We start from the raw sequence: 3,209 nt of genomic DNA, 5'->3' as shown, positions 1-3,209 counted from the left end.
CTCCCCGACGGGGAATCGAACCCCGGTCTCCCGCGTGACAGGCGGGGATACTCACCACTATACTATCGAGGAGTGATGTTGTACTGAAACTAGTATTTTAGAATGCTAACAGCGTCAGGCCATTGTCCTGACTTCATCTGATAACATTGTGCCGGCCCCTCCCTCCCCATCGTCACGCCACAGCGTGCTCAGTGTACCTTTATGAATCATTTCCACACAGTACGGCAGGCCCAGGCGCTCGGCAACAGCCCCGCCTGTGCTACGTCGGTGGTTACACGTTCACTGGGTATTCGATGATTTGTGCTCAGATTACAGGTAAAAAAATGCACAATTAGGGACCTAATTTCGCCATTGAAGCATCGAACGCTAAGAAATGAAAGCAATTTCAATTTAGAAACATACATCTGCATTGAAATTTAGAGCGTTAGCCTTATGCCATGCCTTGCAGTCTTCGGTGCTACTTCAACAGCTTGCGTTGCAGTCCTTAGTGTTGTGTTCTTATAACGCATCGCAGTCTATTGCTAGCATTGCGGTCTCCAATCCTTGCCGCCACCTAGCGGTTGACGTTATAACTAGATGTTCTATCAAATGCCGCCAACCGTCGCTGGTCTCCGAGCTGTCTATGAACATCGAACAATGGGCCGTACTAATACGGCATGATCAATGGATGACATACCTAGCTGTGCCACAATCTGTTAAACGGATAAGCATACGTAGGGCGCAGCATTTTCTCAGTCTGAAGACGCAAAACTGCCGTCCAGGGTTGCGGCGAATTTATGCACTCGATTTCAGAGTTAGGACGTAACCTGTGCGACTGTTATTTGTGATTAACCCACGACCAAAAGCGTTTCGAGAGGATGAGACGGAAGCTAATTGCAGCCACATACAAGCCCATCCCGGACAGGTTGTCAAAACTTTCTCTAGATTAAACGTGAAGCGCTCATCATGTATTTCAACTTCGCACATTGAACAAGCTGAGCCTTCACAACATGCAAAGCAGGGCAAAACGCTGATGGCAGTAAGTAATAAATTCAATATTCATACATAACAAGCCAGAGTCTCTGTACCTGCATGCTGATTTTACACAGGTCAACCAACTACCAAGGCTCCTAGAACAGTCTGATGCACCGTCCTCCAATGAAGAAGTATCCTGGCGGACAGCTGAACGGCGTGTTGATGCGGCAGCAGCGGCCGTCTCCGCAGCGCTCGAATCCCCTCGAACAGCCAGATCCCACCACCACTGAAGTCTCCGTGTTCACTGGGAGGGACTGATCATACTGCTGCGGCGCCGCCTCACCGCAGAGAGGCAGCAGCATCACCAGCAGCAGCAGACACTGCGGGTGGGCACGGGATTCAGTGACTTTGGAAACGGCCGGAAACCAGCAGATTGGAAATTGGACACTTTCGAGACTTTTGATAAGATATGCATTCTGAAAATATGCTCTGAAAGTTAGCACTGGACATCACCGCATTTCAAGTCGTACATTCTAAACCGAATATACCTACTCACCACCGAAGTTGCTACGGTCAATGTGAAACAGGATTTCAACGCCATAATTGGTTTTCTTCCTCTTCTCTTCTCTCTTCACTTCTCTCGCAGAGTCGCACTGACCAGCTGAATCCTGTCCGTCAGCAGCCTCGTGCTACCTCCTGGCACCTCGCACCACTATGGCACTCCGTCTGTGTGACACTCCGTCTGCTCGTGTCCCGACTTAGTGCACGTCTCGACTCGGCGTCCAACATGAGTCACTGGACTAGCCCTCTGTCGGACTCGCGGAGAGAGAAAGACAGGAAGGAAGTGTGATGTCAGCTTCCTGAGCCGATATGACCTCGGTCTGCTATGGTCTGCTCCGGGCGGCACGGAGACGAGAAAAGCCGGTACAATGGGCAGCGGCGTAACTGAATGGCTAGGAGATTTATATCGCAGAATTACGACAATACATATTTATGAATATTATTGGATGGGTCATTTGAATGACTGCTCATGGCGGGTTGTCTGTTACTTGACTCTACAGCTGTGAATGTTGCGTGAATAAATTATTTTGTTTATTTTTCCTTTCTTTATTTACCTTCTCTGCATGAGATAGGTATATCCGGAACTACGCAAGAAGTCAATGGGGTTAAAGCACATGTAGCTCAAATTCAACCACCATGATTTGTCACTCAATCCATCACAGCCCTACTCATCCTCTGGCATTGTAGTTGTATCGTTAGGTAACCGCGTCCTTTGATCGATTCAATTATCTAGTTCACTGTCCCAATCTCCGCCGCAAGCGAAGGTTCAACGAATCATATGAAGCCACATCTTCACACCAACGACCCTCCCAACAATGTCTGAGTCAACAGAAGACCTCTCTCGCCGGCATCCGTCGCCCGAGGGCACACCCACGTTTCAGTCAAGGTCAAAAGGTGACGGACGGTCGCCGCAGCCGACTCCACACCTCTGAGCTGCCTGTGGCACCCATCCGGTCCTCGTCTGGCTTCTCACCCCTGCTGGCGTCACTGACGAACAGGAATGCTCCGATAATGGTGGATAATCGACACATCCACCCCGGGACGCGCTCCCACTGCCTTGTTTGCCGTGTTCTGACATCCGATGGTAAATAGCGCTTCCAAGTGTGGTTATTACACCGAGCTGCGTCTCTGCCCTCAGGCGAGGGGAGGGGGACGGGGAGGGGTGTGTGTGCTGTTCGGGAGGCAGGCAGAGTAGCTTGTAGTCAGCCTCAAGGACAAGGTCACATCGGCGTCTCTCAAGAGCCGCTGGCGAATACAAAGATGCACCGAGACGCTGTGAAGATGGAGTGCATCCTTTGGAATGCGTCCTTTGGTATGCAATGATGCAATGCTCGCATTACGAGCAACGCAAACACGATAGTGTACTACGGTGGAGTAGGTACACTGCAATCCTGCACTTGAAAGTGCAGATATCGAGCTAATAGAAACCGAGTAGTAACTAGCATCGCTTGGGCAATGCAACCAAAGGACAAACTTATCACAGGGCTACGTGTATAGAAGCTGCTCTAATTACTCTCCCAAACATTCATGATTATTGACTTCTGCACCTCCAATTCCTATCCGATTCCCCTGACAAAGACTCCACAGACGAACAAACCTCGGCGCCAAAACCGCAGTGGCGCGCGGCTCGGGGCAGTCGCGAGCTGGAGGGTCAGCCGGGGTTAACAAACGACCGACGCCAACCGAGCACGCGT

The 3,209-nt window shown here is 50.5% G+C and overlaps 1 long non-coding RNA gene and 1 other non-coding gene across 2 annotated transcripts; both read right to left on the bottom strand.

Moving 5' to 3' along the window:
- Trnad-guc lies at positions 1-72 on the bottom strand. Its single transcript has one exon. It is a non-coding gene; the product is annotated as a tRNA-Asp (tRNA).
- Positions 73-934: 862 nt separating this feature from the next.
- Positions 935-1,762, bottom strand: LOC122373277. The gene is made up of 2 exons (XR_006255015.1): positions 1,511-1,762; positions 935-1,334 (listed from the first exon to the last, which is right to left on the bottom strand). It is a non-coding gene; the product is annotated as an uncharacterized LOC122373277 (long non-coding RNA).
- Between the last annotated feature and the right edge of the window lie 1,447 nt (positions 1,763-3,209).

Source organism: Amphibalanus amphitrite, unplaced genomic scaffold (genome assembly GCF_019059575.1).
Source record: "Amphibalanus amphitrite isolate SeventyFive unplaced genomic scaffold, NRLGWU_Aamphi_draft 001471F_arrow, whole genome shotgun sequence".
Lineage (NCBI taxonomy): Eukaryota > Metazoa > Arthropoda > Thecostraca > Balanomorpha > Balanidae > Amphibalanus > Amphibalanus amphitrite.
Note: the sequence above shows the minus strand (reverse complement) of the source record. Positions and strands in the feature narration are given on the sequence as shown.